The sequence below is a fragment of the Hemicordylus capensis genome, chromosome 2, assembly GCF_027244095.1.
Source record: "Hemicordylus capensis ecotype Gifberg chromosome 2, rHemCap1.1.pri, whole genome shotgun sequence".
Lineage (NCBI taxonomy): Eukaryota > Metazoa > Chordata > Lepidosauria > Squamata > Cordylidae > Hemicordylus > Hemicordylus capensis.
This window is the reverse complement of record NC_069658.1, coordinates 78,509,337-78,530,102: the sequence shown is the minus strand read 5'-3', so window position 1 is coordinate 78,530,102 and position 20,766 is coordinate 78,509,337.

Sequence of the window (20,766 nt, the reverse complement as noted above, 5' to 3'; positions counted from 1 at the left end):
TGCTCAGGGAGAATGGAGGTCTCGGAGAAGGAGGACATTGGTCTGAGGAAGAAGGAAATGCTCCTTTAGAAGGGACCCCTTCCGTGGATGATGAGCCCATATCCTCTTGCACAGGGGATACTCCTCCGGGGGATGGGGGCTTCCTTGTAGTGGGTGATTCAATCATTAGAGGTATAGAGAGATGGGTTTGTGACCCGCGTGTTGACCGCACAGTGACTTGCCTGCCTGGTGCAAAGGTTGCAGACATCATGCAGCATCTAGATAGGCTCTTAGGCAGTGCCGGGGAGGAGACAGGTGTTGTGGTGCACGTCAGCACCAATGATGTGAGGAAATGTAGTCAGGAAGTCCTGGAAGCCCAATTTAGGCTGATAGGTAGCGTTTTGAAGTCCAGGACCCCCAAGGTAGCATTCTCAGAAATGCTACCTGTTCCACAAGCAGGTACAGTGAGACAGGCAGAGCTGAGGAGGATCAATGCATGGATAAGACATTGGTGCTGGGAGGAGGGTTTAGATTTGTTAGGCACTGGGACACATTTTGGGGCAAGAAAGGCCTGTACAAAAGGGATGGGTTGCACTTGAACCAAGATGGAACCAGACTGCAGACACTTAAAATCAAAAAGGTTGTAGAGCAGCTTTTAAAATGATCCCTGGGGAATAGCCGATGGGAGATGGGCAGTATCCCGTTCAGCAAATGCCAGCCCTTAAAGTGCAAGGGTGCAGAGGATTCAGATAAAACAGAAGGTCACAGAACAGAACCATATAAAGAGCAGACAGAAGGCTGTGCCAGCTGGTCAAAGAGTCAAAAGAAAGATAGCAGACACCAGGGAAGAGATTCAGTGTATAGGTGCTTATATGCCAATGCCAGAAGCCTCTGAGCCGAGATGGGTGAGCTGGAGTGCTTGGTTGCTAACACAGAAATAGATATAGTGGGCATAACAGAAACATGTTGGAACACTGAAAACCAGTGGGACACTGTTATTTCTGGATATAAACCCTATAGAAAGGACAGGGAGAGGCATCTTGAAGGTGAAGTAGCACTGTATATTAAAGGAGGGATAGAATCTAACAAGGTAGAAAACATAGGTGGACCAGAGCCCTCCACAGAAACCGTGTGAGTGACAATACAAGGCCTGACAGGGAACGTGCTACTGGGGATGTGCTATCGCCCTCCAGATCAAAATGCTGACAGTGACTGGGAGTTGCTGGAGGAAATCAGGGAGACATCATGGAGAGGCAGGTCAGTAATAATGGGTGACTTCAATTACTCACACATAGACTGAGTAAATTCACAGTCAGGTATCGACAAATAGGTCAAATTTCTAGATACACTGAATGACTGGGCCCTAGATCAGGGCACAGTCTTGGAACCAACCAGAGAGAAGGCAACCTTGGACTTAATTCTGAGTGGCACCCAGCACCTGGTGCGTGATGTCAGTGTCATCAACCCTTTAGGGAACAGTGACCGTAGTATGATCAAATCCAGCATACATGTGGGGAGAGAATCACCACTAACACAGACACTTTGCACTTCAGAAGAGGAAACTTCTCCAAAATGAGGAGTATGGTGAAAAGAAAGCTGAAAGGGAGAATCAGGAGAGTCACTTCGCTCCAGAATGCATGGTGTTTACTCAAAATCACAATACTAGAAGCCCAGTTAGATTGTAGACCCAAAAGGAGGGAAGGTACCACTAATCCCAGGAGGATGCCAGCATGGCTAACAGGTAAAGTCAAGGGAGCCATAAAAGGGAAGAAGACTTCCTTCCGAAATTGGAAGGCCTGCCCAAATGAGGAGAATAGAAAGGAACACAAACTCTGGCAAAAGAAATTCAAGGTGACAATAAGGGAGGCAAAAAGAGTTTGAGGAACATTTAGCCAAAAGCATCAAGGGGAATAGCAAAAACTTCTTTAAATACATCAGATGCAGGAAACCTGCCAGGGAGGTGGTTGGACCTTTGGATAATGAGGGAGTGAAAGGGATTATTAAGGAGGATATGGAGGTTACAGAGAAGCTAAATTAGTTCTTTGCGTCTGTCTTCATGGCAGAGGATACTGAGCATATGCCTGTCCCTGAACCAGGCTTTTTAGGGATGGAGCTAAAGAACTGAGTCAGATAGCAGTGACAAAAGATGATGTTCTAAACTGTCTGGAAAAACTGAAAACTAGCAAATCACCAGGGCTGGACAGTATCCATCCTTGAGTCCTCAAAGAACTCATATGGGGAATTACCGGCCTCCTTGCTAAAATATATAACTTATCCCTGCAATCAGGCTCTGTACCCGAGGACTGGAAAGTAGCAAATGTAACACCGATTTTCAAAAAAGGATCCAGGGGCGATCCAAGAAATTACAGGCTGGTTAGCATAATGTCTGTTCCAGGCAAATTGATGGAAAGCATCCTCAAGGATAAAATTGTAAAGCACATAGATGAACAGGCCTTGCTTGGAGAGAGCCAGCATGGCTTCTGCAAAGGTAAATCTAGCCTCACAAACCTTTTGGAGTTCTTTGAGAGTATCAACAAGTGTGTGGATAAAAGTGATCCAGTTGACACAGTATACCTGGACTTCCAAAAAGCTTTTGACAAAGTTCCTCATCAAAGACTCCTGAGGAAACTAGTAATGGAGTGGGCAGCAGACTTGCAAACCTTAGCAAAGGGTCTTCTTTTCTTACCCCTATTTCATGTAACCTTCCATGCAGGACAGTGCACAAAACTGTATTTGTGGGCAGAGTCTCCACATTGGTAGCAGTGGTAGCTCCTCCTTTCTTGTGCTGCCACTTTCTGGGGCAGTGCCATATCAGTAGATCAGGAATTCAAGGAAGGATTTAGACTGAACAGCCTGGATTTCAGGAATCTGGTTTTGGGGTACCAAAGAATGTGATTTGGCACAGTGAAGAGCATTTTCCACCCTCCTAGTCATTTCTATAATTTTAGCCAAGGTTTGTTTTCATAACAATCCAATCCCTGATCATTTCATTAATAAAGTTGGCCGACTCACAGTTTACACTTAAGGAACATAATGCTGTGACGCATTGATCAATAGATTCACCAGGCAGTTGGAACTTTTAACATGTAGCAATCACATTCAAGGTAAGGGTGAAATGATCATCCAAAGCTTGCAGAACAGTTTCATAAGGGTTGGCATCCCCTTCAAATTTAGTAGGAAATGGCAAATGAGTATGTATTATTTGGCCTTTAGGGCCCAGCCAGTGAAGCAATATAGCCTCTTGTTTTGCTGGAGTAAAATCAGGGGGATGTATAGTGACTAGTTAATTGCAGAAACAGGACCTCCATTCTTTCCAAGGAAGAGCAGGTTCTCCTGGGGTGGACCAAAAAAAAGTGATGAGGGATATGAGCCATGCTGCAGTGGGCATCTAATGAACAACAGAGTCCAGAACTGAGAAGGGGAAAGTACCTTCAGGAGTTGTGCAGGTCAGGAAGCTAGAGTAGGGTGGGTGGTAATCAGTCAGCAGCAGCAATGGTAGAATGCAGCCGTTCAGGAATGTAAGCTCAATGATGCAATGAAAGAACGATGAAGGGACCTACAGAAGCTTTGGAGGCTCACACATATAGCTGGCTCAAAATCTCATTGTCAAATGTTTTATAGCTGCTTCCCTATAAATACAAAGCAATCGTATTTGTTCAACTAAAACTTTATTCCAGAAACAGCTCCATTTTCTCCTTCTACTTTCCCTTAGGGATATGCAAAATGTTTTGTACTCGAAACCGGCTGTTTCAGGTGTTTTGTAGGCAAAGCAAAATGCCCATTTTCCAAATCTGGAAGTTTTGTACACAAAACAAAATGTCCCTATTTCGACTACAAAATGTTTTATTGTTTCGGACCTCCATTTTGTGGTGATCTCTGAGTCAGTCTCCATTTTGTGTTTGACATCTTTTTGAATTTCCTGCCCTTCCAGCCTTCCAGTCGGTGACCTAAAGCATGGATTTACCTGCTGATGATTCCTTCCTTGTTCCCCATTGGTTCTTTTGCCTCTTGCCACTCTTTACTGACCCCACGTTAGTCAGGGGAAGAGTCGAAGAAGGGGCAAGGGTGGGGGAGTTCAAGGAGGGGTTTTCAATTCATTCATCAAGTTAGTTACTCATTTGCCGTTCTGTCTTTCTGCCTCATTGAAGAGAGAGAGAGAGAATTTGTTTTCATTGTATGGCATGCCTCAAGTTGCCATGATGATGCCATGCCATTGCCTATGCCTGCCTGCCTTGTTGTCAGCCTGAGCCCAGCCTGCTATGGCTACTGCATGCCAGCCTGGTAATGGATTTATCTGCTGCATTGCTTTTTTGTTCCAGAATAATTTTTTCCATACCCTTGAGAGATGCCATGCCATTGCCTGTGCCTGCCTTGTTGCCAGCCTGAGCCCAGTATGTAGATTCTCTGGTAGCATATGAGATGTTCAATGACAAACCATGAATCCACTCTCATATGCTACCAGAGAATCTACACTCAAAACATCTCAGAAGCAACAGAACCCAGCACATAGGGTTGTTGGCACCCTATGTGCACTACACCTCCACTTGCTCTGGGTCACCCTGGTGCCCCCCAAGTACAGTTATGGACTGCTGAAACCTCCATCATTCCCTATGGGGAAGAACCTTAAAGACATGTAAACTCCATTAAATCTTTAAAAATCAGCCCTCTGCCCAATTCCTTTGAAATAATTCTGGCAGCTTCCTTGCCCCCACTGGGAACTACCACCCACCCTACTCTGCTCTCGGCCACCCCCTTTCCCCCTGACATGAAGCTATACTTTTGCTGAAACCTCCATTATTCCCTATGGGAAAAATCTTAAACTTCAAAAATTCACCAAAAACCAGCCCTTTGCCCAATTCTTCTGAAGTTTGGGTGGTAGTTTCCACCCATTGTGCACTACCACTTCCACCCACTATTTTTGCCTCAGGGCCATTTTTTAAAATCCAAAATATTTCGGATTCGGAATTTGCAATTTCAAACAAAGAACAAAATTGTGTTTCGGATTGGCTGATTTTGAACAAAGAACAAAATGGAGGTGTTTTGGATTTGAGCCAAAAACAAAACAGAAAAACAACAATGCACGACCCTACTTTCCCTTCCTTTTCTTTCTGACTCTACCCCCCCCCCAACAGGATACCGACTGGGACAAACTTCTAATCAACAAAACATAAAAAGACTGCTAGATAGTATATGGCCGTCTTTTTAATGGTGTTTGACTCTTGCTGAAGGCACATGATGCAGCCAACTTGCTGAAGGTAAGTAAATCTGGATCTGTGCAGTGATGCTGCCTGGATAAGAAACCTATGTGTGCTGCATGGGTTCTAATGAAGAAAAGCAGGATATAAATTAAGTAAAATTAGTCAGCAGTTGATATCCTGTTTAATGAAGCACAGGTGCAATGGGAGAAGTTCCAAAATGCGGCACTGGTGCGTGTGTGTGTGTGTGTGTGTGTGGAGGAGAAGTGCTAGTGTGTGTGAAGGAGGATTTCATTTATTTCCCCTTCCCTCATAAGCCCTTTGTGTCATGCACAAATTTGTTCCTGAGGGCTGTTTGATCTTCAGGGACATATTTTCAGGTGGCAAAGAGAGCTCAAGAGCACCCTGGCAAAGAGGAGGTTATCAAAATTTGTCTTCACCACTGAGCCAGCAGTGTAGCAGAATTAGTTGAACTTCTCAGAAGCACCAACACTTTGTTAGTCAAGATGTTGGCCAGCACCTCTCCTAAGAAACTAACTTTCATGTAAGTATATAAGAGGGACTTGCTGATGTTAAAAAAGATACACTCTGTTTTATCAAGGCACTTATGTTAAATAGTTAAAGCTTTTGTATTTGAACAATGCCAAATTTACAACATAAGGCTAAATTTACTACATGAGTAGCAATGCTGAAACACAAACAAAAAAGAAATAGTTAATTGGGCTCATATGCCGTTGCAGCTAATTCATGTGAGATTTTTTATCTATAGCCTCCTCCACTTTTTAAAAGGTCAGTAGGCTGCATATGCCATGTGCAGATTGCTCACTGACTCTGTTGCTAGATTTATAAGGGTTGGATCTGAGCTTGCAGGTGTCCTGTTCAGAAGTGATAAGAAATATTTCTGCCTTTTGTCAGGACTGGCAGAATTACTGCCCATAAATTGCTAGACACATTGTTTAAATGGCTGGATCGATCAGTATTCTGGTGCTGTCACTCAATATAATTTCATGGAGCTCAGTACTATCTCTTCCTAAACATTCTTTATCTGCCTGTTTTCCTTACACAAAGAAATGCATGTGGTACTCATCTTCTGGGTAGTCTTGAAGTCTGCTGGCTAAAGTCAACCCTAAAAATACAAAAGTTCAACAGTCCACTTCAATATGAAGCTGAAGTGTCAAAGCCCCAAAGATCAAGCTGACAGCCAAGCAAAACCTTAACTCTTATTTACCAAGACCATGAAAGGAATAGTCAACTTTTATTATGGCTAGAAATTCTGCAGCAGGACTTCGTCACAGCTACCTTTAGTTGAAATTGAGCTATAATGTTCATTCCCAAGAGTTTTCATATCTGTAAAATATTTAAATGGATTGCTCAGTGGTGGATAACAGTTTCATCAAATTTCTATTTTGGTGTGCATTTATTCAGAAAAGTGTTAAAATGTATAAAAATAACATTAACAGATAAAGACTTGCATATAGATGTACTGTTATTAGTATTGCCCCATTTAGAAAGATTCTTGTCCCATTCAAAAAAGATTTTGAAAGTTCATAAAGTTACCATGGGAGGGGGAAGTGAGATGTGCTATTTTTATACTTTTAACAACCCAGGATTTCCACCACCCAGCCTTGTCTGAGAGAATAAAAGGACCCTGTAGGCAGAAGCTAACAGGCATGACTGTCTACAACAGATCTAGACAAGTATGTGGGCCCCCACAGGACAGAATGGAAGACAGAATGGAAACAAAGCCCTTTCACCCCCAGAGTGTGGGAGATGCAGCTCCTGATGTCAATGACTCTTAGCACCATCAACCCTCTTGACCACTGGAGCAGAGACAGCCAGTAAGGGCATTCCCTCTCTGACTAGGTTTTCTCTACTCTACTCCCTTTGTTAGACTGATAATCTCCATTCTCTGGAGAGAGAGACTTCATTCTTCTCCCTCCCCTTTTCCTGTATGTAGCTAGCAGCAAGGAACGTAGGCCTTATCTATCTCCCTGATGGATTTCCTAAATAAACTACTTCTTTAGGAACATTAACTCCATTTCTCCACACAATATTAATTATCAGTACTCTCCTTACCTCTGCGCTTCTGCTGCACCTGTGGTAGATCAAGAAATCTCCCCTCCAAGCTCTCTAACACAAAGGCACAGTAGCCACTGAACCAATGATGATGTCCAATCCTTCCCACTTTAGGGGCCTCCCTCGCCTGTGTTATCCCTGGACACAAGAACCACATCCTTATTGATACCACCAACTCTCCAAAGACCCACACTAGATCAGCACATGATATAAGCGTGGTGAGAGCCAGCGTGGTGTAGTGGTTAGTGTGCTGGACTAGGACCGGGGAAACCCGAGTTCACATCCCCATTCAGCCATGATACTAGCTGGGTGACTTTGGGCCAGTCACTTCTCTCTGAGCCTAACCTACTTCACAGGGTTGTTGTGAAAGAGAAATTTAAATATGTAGTACACCGCTCTGGGCTCCTTGGAGGAAGAGCGGAATATAAATGTAATTATTATTACTTGTTTACACAGTCAGACAGGTGTTATTGACTGGTTTGTTTTATCCAGACATCGAGTCCTTCCCAAAGACCTGGGATGGCTGAATTTTAGTATCAATGTTGTTGCTGTTATTATACATATCGTAGCAGAATATAGGCTGTTCCCAGTAAAGTTGCTTTTTGTAATTGGCTGATGGTGATTTCTGTGGCCCCTATGGTGTTGAGGTGCTCTTCAAGTTGTTTTGGAATTGCACCTAGGGGGCCAATTACCACTGGGATTATTTTGGTCTTTTTCTGCCACAGCATTTCAATTTTTTCAATTTGTAGACCTTTGTATTTGGTGATTTTTTTCTATTTCTTTTTCTTCTATTCTGCTATCCCCTGGTATTGCTATGCCGATTATTTTGACTTGTTTTTCTATCTTCTCAACTACAGTTATATCTGGTGTATTGTGTGGCAGATGTTTGTCTGTTTGTAGTCGGAAGTCCCATAATATTTTTGCATCTTCATTTTCTACAACTTTTTCAATTGTATGGTCCCACCAATTTTTGGCGACAGGTAGCTTGTATTTTTTTGCAGATGTTCCAGTGTATCATCCCTGCTACCTTGTCATGTCTTTGTTTGTAGTCAGTCTGTGCGATCTTTTTACAACAGCTGATTAGGTGGTTCACTGTTTCATCTGCTTCTTTACAAAGGCAGCACTTGCTGTTTGTTGTTGGGTTTTTTTTTTTACTTTTGCTCTTATTGCATTTGTTCTTAGTGTCTGTTCTTGTGCAGCCAGTATTAAACCCTCTTTTTCTTTCTTCTTCTTATCATTTATACATTAATTCTGAAACATCAAAATATTCATGTTATCTGTGTCCCAATATTACATCTCCCTCCTTCCTTCTATTATTCTGTGTTGATTCTGCAACAATACAACATAAATAACTGGTTTCAAGGGAGCAATGATGTTCCCAATCTAAGTGTATGAATGTGACGCCTCATTGGGGTCCCAACATCCTTTTGTAACTAATGTACTGACAGTTAATACTACTACAAATACAAACCAAATTCACAGCATATGAAAGGGGTGCTTTTAAAATTATGAATAATAAAAGCATCCCTTCCAAATGTTGTGAATTTTATTTGTATCCAACATCTGTAGTAGTACAAGTGATATTTGTAACTCATATATAAATTGAGTGGCCGCCATCTTGAAACAACATGGTAGATTAGCAAAACCCTCACTCTCATAGGACTCCCTCCCATCTGCTCTGAATTTGGTTTATCCAAGAGTCAGCACATGGATTATCAAGGGATGCTGGCTATACTTTGAGTGGCTGTCATCCTGAACCAACATGGTGGATTACTTTACGTTATTGCAGAAGTGCAGACAGAGTGAAAGCTTGAGGAGCAACTCCTAACTTCTTTTTTGGGGTGGTGGTGGAGGGAGGACAGTTTCTGGGGGGAGAAAAATACATTTGGGGGATTTAAGATATGGCTATTGCATTTGGTGGGAAGGGTTTCAGTTAAGGGGTGAGTTCCTCAAATGCTTAGGGAGAATCTTCATACATTCTCTATAATGTCATTAGTTATTGAAGAACTATTGTCTGTGAAAAAGTTCAGTGTTTCTTGTAAAAGGAAGGATGATTATATGAGTCTCGATTAGTCATATCAGTACTTTGACCTTAATATTCAAATATAATAGTAATGATATATTTTTTAATTGGTAGATTGTAGTCTATGTAAAATTTAACATAGATATAAGAATAACAAATTGTCCTCAGCAGAATGAATCATAATTACATTTTTGGCCTACTTTTAAACAAGCTCATATTTCTTTTCAATAGGATTTCTATCGATAAAAATAAGAACTGAAGAAAGTTTCAAAATTCAAGCTAGGTTATCTTCACCTCCATCAGAAATTAGATTTCCTTAAATTTTGTTTCCAACAGGAAATTGACACAATGTAATAATATTACAATAATTATTTTACTACCACCTATTAACTTTCTAGATAATTGGTAGATTACATATTGCATTCTGTAATCGTGGTGCATAATGCAATTACAGTAGCTAATAGCGAACAGCAATTATGTTGCAAATATTTATTTTCTAGGAGCAAAAGGCTTTTGGCATATTGGGGATTTTATCAAGAATACTAAGACTATTGTGATATGCTTTGTAATAAAATAATCATAATGTAATCGAAAGTGACCAGTGCCAATAATGTAATGCAGTTACATTCCCATAGCTCAAGGCAATTTTTCATTTCCATTTCCCATAGGTCAGCTAAATACACCATCCAAAATTGTGTGTCATGTTATAATGGGCCAGTCAAGCCTTCCAATCCTCATGAACTTGAAATAATAACATATACTTAGCCAAGAAGGTCACAACACATTTTTGTTTGGAAGCAAAACTGGATTAATTCATATAGCAGCACTTTAGCTGTATAACTTAGGAGTGTGTGTGCGCACGTGCACACACACACACACACACAATTTTTATACCATGTATTTATTTAAGCCATGTTTGTCCTGCTATCTCACAGCTTATAACTAGGGATGAGCCCGGACCGGTCCGGAGGCCATTTTGAAGGCCTCTGAACCGGTCCGGAAATGAGGGCGGTCCAGCGGTCTGGTGCTTGGGGGGGCTCTTTAAGGGCGTTGGAGGGTGTACTTACCCCCCCGCCACGTTTTCCCCGCTGGTGCATTCGTTTAGTAAAGCTTTTGGGGCGGCAGGATACCTCCCTGCCGCCCCTTCCCCCAGTCGTTGGCAAAAGGCTTCATAAAGCCTTTTGCGCATGCGCACATCGCATGCACACGCCATGTGTCCGTGTCACATGCGCACGTCGTGGAGATGTGACATGCCCGCATGAAGTGCGCACACGCAAAAGGCTTTGTGAAGCCTTTTGCCGATGACTGGGGGAAGGGGCAGCAGGGAGGTATCCTGCTGCCCCAAAAGCTTTACTAAACGAATGCGCTGGTGGGGGAAACATGGGGGGGGGGTAAGTACACCCTCCCCCACCCTTAAAGAGCCCCACACACAAGTGTCAGACCGTCGGACCGCGGTTCCGTGCACATTCCTACTTATAACTAGCACCAACATCACAAGGTAGCATCTTTAGGCAGTTGTCAAGGGCTAGGCATCCCAGGGAAGCCACCATGGACATCTGCCGTGGCCCAGGTCCCCAGGAGAAGAATTGTTTCCAGTTAACAAACAGCATTTGGCAGCTGGATGGGTCCCTCCCTTTATCTTGTGTTGTGATAACATGGGCCACCTTCGGACAGAACATAAAACCACCAGTCCAACAGAATAGCAGTTTGCCTCCACTCCCCCTGCACACTCCCAGATGACCACAATCTGAAGTCTGGGAGAGGCACTTCAAAGGAGGAGGCACTGGCTGCACAGGTTTCCTTTGATGAATGAAGGAAAGCTGTGGCAGCCAGAGGGAGTTGCTTCCTACCCTCAACTCTGTTGTACGCAGCTCGGGCAAACTAGAGAACAAGGCGGCAGGCTTCTGATGACACAATGGTGCTTTTTGACCTGAGGTTTTGGAGGCAAAACTGAATTGCAACAAATTCGGATTTGGGGGCTAAAACCGACTCGTGATTCAGCAATGAATCACTGATGAAAACGTGGGTTTTCATCAGATGATGTGGGAATCGTGGGAATCAGAAGATGAATCAGATCAAATGAAATGTGGGAATCAGATGAAAATGTGGGTTCACACATTCAGACAGCAAAAAACCTCAACCTCTGGCATGGTTGCCCTCAGTTTAGCATTATCTACAAAGGTGGCCATGGCCTGTGGCACTGCACAATCCTTCCCTCTCTCTCCTCAAAACAGAGAAAGGTGCATGAAAGGATGAAGAGAAGGCATTGTGGCCACTTGCTGCCTGCTGCTGAGGATCATTGCTAATGCTACCACAAGACAGCTGCACTACCACATGTAGTCTTTAGTCACCTCCTTCTCTTCCTGACACATTGGCCACATTTGCACATAACGTGGAATTACATATTGGACCTGTGCGCCTCCCCCCACCCCATACTTAGCTGTCCACATTTGGACAAAATGGATAGCAGGCTCCCTGCAGTCAGGGAGGCTGTGGCGAGGAGGGGGAACTGGATGTGTGGACTGCCTTCGTGCATGAAGGAGAGCCCGGACAGCCAATCACAGCCAGAGAGAGGGAGGAGCTTCCTCTCTCAACTCCAGCTTCAGCCAGCCCAGCCTTCAATTCTGCTTTTGGACATACTGCAGGCACCTGGATACCTTGGGTACAAGCGTATAACCCAAGGTTTCAAATTGGAGTTTGGCAAGCAAAACCATGGGTGGCTTTACAGTATGGGTGGCTTTACAGTATGGGACTGGAGTTTCATACATTCAGACATTCAGGTTTAGCAACATCTGGCCCCTTCAACTCTGGTTTCCCATTATGTGGAAATGAGGCCATTCTCTTTTCAAGATAGGAAGCTGGGAAGGGAGAGGACGGAATGTCATGTAACAGCACAGTTTATGTCATGAAAATCCTTACTCACTTCCAATATAAAGGGAAGGGGCACAGCCAGGTTGGAGGCCAACTTGCCAAAAGACTCCCCCAACCAGGAGTTTGGCCTGGTTACAAAACAAATATAAACAGTAAGGCAGGAGTTAGATAACCGCCTACATCATTTATTTCTATCAAAGTTATTTGTATAAACTAGAACTACACTCAAATCTATCGTCTTGCTGCTTGCAAGCCACTTTTCAGCTGTATGCTTCTTCAGCAGTGAGTCACAATCTGCTGGAAACTTCAATGAAACTGCAGACAGAGCGTTATGTTTGATATGGTGAGCATATGACTGAAACAGAGAAGAAAAAGAGGCAATATACAGGGCCAGTTCAGAGAATACAGGCCTCAGCACTTGCAACTGAACATAAGAATGATATGTCTGGATGCCCTTGCAGTGCATACCTTTATTACATGGGACACATTTCATCTGAATGAACCCTAAAGATGCTCTCCAAGTACTTTTTTAAACAAGTACTTGGAGCATTTGTACAGCAGCCATTTGCACACACCCCATGTGATAAAAGTTCCTTTATCACATAGGGTGTGTGCAAATGGCTCCTGTACACATGCTCCAAGTACTTGTTTAAACAAGTACTTGAAGGGCACCTATAGGGGTCATTCAGATGAATGGCCTGTGTACCTTCAAGACTGCCTCTCCCATCCAACTTTGGCCCGCCCTGTGAGGTCATCTCAGGTGGGCCCTCTCAGAGTTCTGGGCCCAGGGGAGGTACATGGGGCCCGGGCTCATGGGAGAGCCTTCTCTGTTGCAGCCCCCTTCCTATGGAGCACTCTGACGCCTGAGATTCTTAATGCTCCCTCCCTTCTGTCCTTTAAGACGCTTTTGAAAACTTATCTATTTTGCCAGGCTTTTAGTTTTTAGTGTGTGTGTGTGTGTGGTTTGTGGTGGGTTTTTTGTTTTTTTGTTTGATCTTCACTGCTGTTGTTTTAATTTATGTAAGCTGCCTCGAGTCTAAGGAAGTCAGGCGGTCAATAAATTTGCTAAATAAATAAATACATGTTCCCCTTGCTAGGAGGACATCCCAATGACCATGCTCTCGGGCATCCCCTTCATGGGGGTTGCATCATTGAAACTGGCCCATCGTTCCTTTTATCAACAAAATGTATGAAGAATTCAGTATCGTGTACACTGTGTTAAACAATGCAGTATTGTTTGTTGAAAAGAAAATATTAATTTCCTTGTTGGAAAGGCAAGGCACCAACACCTGATTTTTTTAACAGTCTACTGTAGTGTTAATAAAGTACTTGAATCTTAAATAATTCTATATTTTAATTGACTAAAAGTACCTTTGTAGACATATTTCTAAATCAATCTATTCATTAATTAATTTAAAAGTGAAAACACTTTTACATTTCACATGTGAATGTACCATTGTTCACATTATAATTTTGGTTGGATGGTTTAATCATAACCCAAAAATTTATCTTTCACTTATTTAATTGATAACTGAAATTTAATTGGAATTTTTATATGTTACATTTGTTTTTAGAAAATTACATTTTTAAAAAAGTGATACACATATATAGGCTATAAACCAAATCCCAACTTGTATGCATATATACAAGTACATCACATATCCTTGGCTGTTTACAGTATTCCCTGTATATCCTTGTGGATATCACAGAAGTTAGCCATTTTCAGACAATGACCACATGTTCTTAACAGATGATGGAGGTAGAGGGAGTGACCAACTAGCCATACACTCAATACTGATGAGCCCATTGGCCACATGTCTGGCAACTACATGGGCTTCAATTGTCATTGAAGGGTAGCAATGAATGCATAGAGTATTCCTCAGTGTGATTTGGGATCCTGGGAAATGATAGTATGGAATCTGCTTTTATGCACTTCTTACAAAATTATTGTTTTGTAAGCACATTTTACCCATTCAAATGTCTCTGTTGTTTTGAGACTGCTCACATCATACTAGGAATGAAAATGTTAAAGTCAAGCCTTTACCTATCACATGCAAAAGAACTACTACCTGGATGTCAGGGAACTCAATAATAGTTCCTAATTAGCAAGCCTATGAATTTTTCAGCCAATTGACTCTCAAAGACAAACAATTTCTTTATATTTTACAAAAAATCAAGAAAAATCTGTGGTAGAATTCTCTACCTCATTCATCATCGCTGGCTTGCAATACTGCAGGTAGAAACATGGTTCAGAGGAACTATAGCTATCTTACATGACCAGGATGGATTTGCTTTGATTGTGTTTATGACACTGTGTTAACTGAAAAATAAATTTCATTGAAATATTAACTTAAAACAGCTCCTGCTTGCAGTGCTGAGATCACAGTGGCAGACTTAATAGAAATATACCAAAGCAGCCTAAAACCTAGCAGCCTAAAACCTAGTATTGTCTTGCCTTCGTCTCCTGGAAAATAACTCACCCAGGGGCAGGTTAATAGTGAGTCCAAGATTTAAATTCCATGCATTTACTCTGAATCATGCCAGATTATAAAGTGGCATATAGGATGTGAGATTCTATTGTGAATACTGTGGTACTGCAATAGTTATTATATTATTTTGTCAGCACTAGTCTAAAAAATGGTCAGAAGAAAACAAACAAAAGACATATTGGGGTCATTCACATTACTCGGTGGGGGGTGGGGGGCAGGTGGGGAAATGCTGGTCCAACTCACCTTTCCTGCAGATGTCCATAAAATTGTGCTCCAAGCACCACGGAGCTCCAGAGGCTGAGACCATGCATTCTGTCCTCCAGATATCCCACAATGCACCATGCAACATACACGATGCATTGGGGGATTCTCCCAGGAGTCCACTGGGAGTGAACACAGTGTCACCCCTGTGTCCACTTGGGGTGAACGCAGCACCAGCAAACACACAGTTCTGGAGCCTGGGTTAAGTGCTTTGCTTGAGGCTTTAACCCCAGTTAAAAGTCGGGTTCAAAAACTGAGCTAGGAGGTGCTGCCCCACTGGGATTAGGCCCGATGACAGTGGTTCTCACATGCAGCCTAACCCACATTGGGCTTCCCTATGCTGGGTTAGGGTGCACGTGAGAACAGCCTCATTTATGGCCAACCCAAAGAACTGCATTACGAAAGAATATAATAGAGCCAGTGTGGTGTAGTGGTTAGAGTGCTGGACTAGGTCCGGGGAGAGTTCACATCCCCATTCAGTTCACATCCCCATTCAGCCATGATACTAGCTGGGTGACTGGGCCAGTCACTTCTCTCTCAGCCTAACCTACTTCACAGGGTTGTTATGAGGAGAAACTTATGTAGTACACCGCTCTGGGCTCCTAAGAGGAAGAGCGGGATATAAATGTAAATAATAATAATAATAATTAAGTGATGTCGATAGGCTATACCTCCCTCGCAGCTCAGGTGGAAGAGGAATGCTGCAAGTCCATCAAACAGTAGAGGAGGAGAAAAGAGGCCTTGAAGAATATATCAAGGACAGTGAAGAAGATGCACTTCAAATGGTCAATATTAATAATGCGAAACTATTCAACACCAATGAAAGAAAGCAGGCCTACAAGAAAGAACAAGTCAAGAACCAAGCAGAAAAATGGAAAAATAAGCCACTCCATGGTCAATATTTGCACAATATAAGTGGAAAATCAGACATCACCAAGACCTGGCAATGGCTTAAGAATGGTTACTTGAAGAAAGAAACAGAGGGTTTAATACTGGCTGCGCAAGAACAGACACTAAGAACAAATGCAATAAGTGCAAAAGTCGAAAAATCAACCACAAACAGCAAGTGCCGCCTTTGTAAAGAAGCAGATGAAACAGTGAACCACCTAATCAGCTGTTGTAAAAAGATCACACAGACTGACTACAAACAAATGCATGAGAAGGTAGCAGGGATGATATACTGGAACATCTGCAAAAAATACAAGCTACCTGTCGCCAAAAATTGGTGGGACCATAAAATTGAAAAAGTGGTAGAAAATGAAGATGTAAAAATATGATGGGACTTCCGACTACAAACAGACAAACATCTGCCACACAATACACCAGATATAACTGTAGTCGAGAAGAAAGAAAAACAAGTCAAAATAATCAACATAGCAATACCAGGGGACAGCAGAATAGAAGAAAAAGAAATAGAAAAAAATCACCAAATACAAAGATCTACAAACTGAAATTGAAAGGCTGTGGCAGAAAAAGACCAAAATAATCCCAGTGGTAATTGGCGCCCTGGGTGCAGTTCCAAAAGACCTTGAAGAGCACCTCAACACCATAGGGGCCACAGAAATCACCATCAGCCAATTACAAAAAGCAGCCTTACTGGGAACAGCCTATATTCTGCGACGATATCTATAACAATTGACAATAAAATTCTGGCATCCCAGGTCCTTGATGTCTGGATAAAACAAACCAGTCAATAACTCGATGTCTGGATAAAACAAACCAGTCAATAACACCTGTCTGACTGTGTAAACAAGAAATAATAATTAATAATAAGTGCTAATTATTCCAAGAAATCTTCACATATGAGTATATATTCTTTTTAAGAAATGCTCAACATAACCAGTGATCTTTAAACTCCACCCCATCATTGTTCAAGTTCCTCCCTGTTTTGAATATCTACAGATTTTGTTGATTCATTTTGCAGAATCAACAAAATGACTAGCCAACAGAAAGTTCAGTTATTTCTATCTATTTTGCCCCAGCTTGCACTCACAATGTTGCTGGAATTTACTGCCATGCTGTGAAACTGCCAAGTAGAAGATACACGAGCTGTGAATTTTCAATGAAGTTTATTCCATATAATCTGTCATATGTCTGTCTCTTTTACTGATCAGAATACTGTGGAAATATTCAGCAATACACATAACCTTGACTTTGCTAGTTGAATGAAGTATTGATGTAATATATCATGCAAGATTTTGGGGGTTTTAATGGTAGTGTTGTGGAGGTGTCAATTGTTGACCTTTGCAAGGCCCATCTTCAGGTCCTTAGTTACTGAGGTCATGCACACAACCTTGCTGGGAGGGCTGCCTGGCTGCAGGAATCCAGGAGCCTGCCTGACTTCCCCGGAAAATGAGCAGCTGCAGTCCTCCCATCTACTGTGCAACATGCCTATACAGGCGGTGGTGCAGTGAAGGGTAATGCTGAGAGCAGGAGGAAGTGCCCTGGGACACGCGCACAGCGGTTGCTCTAAAGAGAGCAGCCACCACATTTGGCATGGCCACTCCTTCCCCCGGCTCGCTCCTGGAAATGGTGGTAGGTCAGCAAGAAGCCGTTTAAGCTGGCCGCAATCACCCAGACGATCACCAGCCAAGGTTAAGCAAACCACAGGTTTGCTTACCCTTTGCTAAATGCCAGGTTTAAAAGTGGGGCTTAGTGTGGGTTCAGTGCTGGGAGCAACCTCACTTCCAGTGCTTCCCGTACACAGCCTAACCCCAGGCTGGGTTAGGCTGCACATGTGAATAGCCTTCTTAGTAGTTGCATATAGCCTGTGCAACTCCTTTTCCCAGAAGAGCCATCTGGTCCTTTCCCTGGTGCTTTTTCAGTGACCTGACTGATATCTGCTTTTGTTTCTTGAGCATTGATTGTTCTAAGTGCTTCTCACACCTGCTTTCTAAGTTCTTGTTTTTTAGGTTGATGGTGTTTCAAACTTGTTGTAAATCATACTGGATCTCAGCTGGGATGGAAAATGAGAAAGCAGGGCATACATGTTTTAATAAAACAAACAAAAGTATTATGGAGCCTGCTGCACGATGCCACACAAAGTCTGCATGTTCATTGATCCCTGCTCAACATCTAGAAGATATATATATATATTTTAATGAGCCTCATCTAAGAGATGAGGCTCATTAATAAAGTAATCTAGGGAAGGACCTTTGTGGAGCTTGCTTTGATGAAGTAGCTCTGGCTTTGGAATTCCTTTCTGGTATGCCTGCCCTGCCTCTGAAGCCACAGACACACACACGGTCATAAAGTTTGAATAGGGCATACACACACACACAACCCAATTAAATAGACCTAACGAGCATGATCAATATCCTAGACAAAATCTTGGAATTGACCACATGTGTTGTGGTATTGAAATGTCTACACATGGACATTCAGTGGCCCTTAAGGCAGGGCAGATACACCAGTTCCAAATGGAACAAAAGTGCACTCTTCCTCCTCTACCATGCATAGGTCATTATCCTGGGCCATTACTACTGCTGTTTATATATCACTTTTCAACAAAAGCTCTCAAAGTGGTTTACATAGAAAATAAGTAAACAAAGAATTTCCCCCAGTTCCAAAAAGGCTCACAATCTAATCATAATAAGGTAGACACCAACAACAGCCACTGAAGGGAAGTTGCACCCTCTCCTCTGCTAAATATGAGCATCACTGCTTTAAAAGGTGTTTCTTTGCTCAGTTAGTAGGGGAACATGACTACAATGTCATTTCAATCCATATTTCATTTTTCAGGAATCCATATTTCATTTTTATGCTGATTGTCCAGCACTTGAATTACCGACCAGCAGAGGGTCTAGCTGCTTTTGGGCCTACTCTTCAGATAATGATTCAGAAGGAAGAGACAGAAATATACTTTGACACACAACCATCCTCCTTATGATAGTCAGGCTACTTAATAATATTTATTAAGTAACGGCTTCCGGATTATGAAGTGCAGGCTCTCAGACACAAATGTACATACAAATATGCAACACATCCATATTTATATATTTTATTCATGCTAAACACAAAATCAAAAGAGATTGGAATGTGGGTTGCTGCTATTTCTTACCATTTGAAAATATTTTTCTTCTGAGTGCAACTGTAGACAATCCTTTTTACTATATCATAGTTAAAATCTGGTATTGTTGTCAGGGACCAGATAAAACTGCTTGAAGAGTCAGAATAAATCTGCAATCCATCTGTTAATTGGCTATTGATCTAAGATGCTTGCCTCACTGATTATGCATGAGGGTATTGGAATTGGTCGGACACTTTCTGGTGAACTACAGACATAAAATGTGGTTCTGCACATAGTCCAAAGATACCTGATAATTAGAAATATCTAAACATTTGACATGTTTCCCTCTTATTTTCCAAAACAGAAAATGTTTAAGCTATTGATTAAGCAAATGATTAAGCTATTAAGATACAGTAGCGAGGAATCTCAAATTTGACACATACTGATTACTAGATACCTTGATTACTAGAAAACTTCAAAGGGAAACATTTGCATATTTTTTCCTCAAAAAGGAAATTCAGAGATTCCTCCCAAATGGTTATAATACTTTCAGACCATTTAGACATTTTTACTTTGACCTACTATACCTATAGTCTAAGGTTGTGATTACTAGAAAAGTTAGACATGTTTGTCTCTTGTCAGAAACGGGGTGGGCGAGTTAGATGTGTACACCCAACTTCTTTAAATACATCCTGTTCACAGTAACCTGAAATTTATCTCACATTTAACCCAAGAAATATTGTTAAAATGAAAACGGATTTTTTTACATTTTTATCAGTACATGAGATATCAAGTTTTACCATATTACAGAGGCCAGAGTAGGCCAAGCCAGAACAGGACAGAATTGTGGACTGAAAGACTTCTATTTCCTCTTTACACACTTCGATCATACATTGGGCCAATCTGGATGGCATGGCTACTGGTCCATTTTAATTGCATCAGGACAGAGTGTGGGCATGCACATCTCCTCTCACCATCCCATCACTGCATGGATGAAATAGAGCTTAAAGTCTTATTAGGCAGCCATGGGATGGTGTGCTAGAGAGGGGACACATATGTCCATGCTTCTCTCACAAGCGTTTAGGATGGGCTGGAGAATCTATCATCTGAACAACCTTGTGATTTGGTGAACAGGAATCCAGTAACCGCTATAAGTACCCTGCTATGCTTATGGAACGTTTCATTGACTAGTACCATTTGTAAGGCATGTACAGTATGTATGTATTGTATGTATGTATGCATTTATTTATTTATTTAGTTATTACATTTATATCCCGCTCTTCCTCCAAGGAGCTCAGAGCAGTGTACATGATTATTTTTATCCTCACAACAACCCTGTGAGGTAGGTTAGGCTGAGAGATACATGACTGGCCCAGAGTCACCCAGTGAGTTTCATGGTTGAATGGGGATTTGAACTCAGGTCTTCCCAGTCCTAATCAAACCACTACGCTATGTTGGCCCTCAGATATAACCTGAGGGTTTCTATTCATCAGTGTGTCAGATGACTGAAGTAAAAAAAAAAAAAGATGAAGATGTGGTTGTTTTGCCAAAGTATGTATTTTGCAGTATATTTTAGCTTTCATTTTATTTCCAAAAGAAAAATGTTGCAACTACACAATGCCCCTTTCAGTTATAATATTAGCAATAGCGACATGTACCTTAGCAATGTACCTTTAAATCTTTTGGAAATTGCAGAATATCTGTATTGTAAAATAAAAACACTGAGCATCATCACACTGCACCTTTTTTGATTCCTTCAAATGTTTCTTTTTGCTTAGATCTTTTGGGGGAAGATCAAAACAATGTTTCTTGGCATTATGTCATGGATTACAAAGCAAGGTGAGTTAGCTCCCAAACTGTATT